We start from the raw sequence: 715 nt of genomic DNA, 5'->3' as shown, positions 1-715 counted from the left end.
CTCTCTCTCTCTCTCTCTCTCTCTCTCTCCCTCTCTCCCTCTCTCCCCCTCTCCCTCTCCGTGTCTCTCTCTCTCTCTTTCTCTCTCTCTCTCTCTCTCTCTGTCTCTCTCTCCTTCCTCCTTCCTCCTTTTTCTTCAATTAAAAGGGTGAGCCGAGAGGGGAGGAGAGATCAAAGCAGAGAGGAGAGCCTCCTTGGGTGCCTCAGCGGATTTCTTCCCCATTTGGGGTCCGATGGGGTGGGGTGCTGTGAGGACTCCTGGCCCTGTCTCGCTATGAGGAGTGGTGTCTTCTGCTGGGCTGTGGTTGGGGAGCGGGGGGCAGTGTTCGCAGTGTTTGGTGAGGATGCGTTTTCAATGGGTTGCAAGGAAAATTGGGTGGGATGAAGAAAAAATGCTGCAGAATGCAATCCAGTGACGCTTCCAGGTGCTGGGGACTCCGGACCCCCGCCTCCCCTATGACATCATAGGAGCTTTTGCAAAAGAGACTGGGGGGGTGGGGGAGAGAAGAGAGTGGCGGCAGAGGCAGGATCAAAAGACAAGGGGGTCCTCTCCCCATTGCGAACTGGAGAAGGGCGGCCGGCTCGGGAGGAAGGAAGTTGCGGAGCACACACCACCCTCTCCAGGCCGCTCGGGAGGCACCTGCGGGTCTGGCGCGGCAGCCGCTGCGGTTTGCAGCTGGCGCGCAGCCCTCGCCGGGAACTTGGAGCTCGCAAAC

The sequence above is a fragment of the Cebus imitator genome, unplaced genomic scaffold (assembly GCF_001604975.1).
Source record: "Cebus imitator isolate Cc_AM_T3 unplaced genomic scaffold, Cebus_imitator-1.0 Scaffold389, whole genome shotgun sequence".
Lineage (NCBI taxonomy): Eukaryota > Metazoa > Chordata > Mammalia > Primates > Cebidae > Cebus > Cebus imitator.
This window is presented reverse-complemented; position numbering follows the sequence as displayed.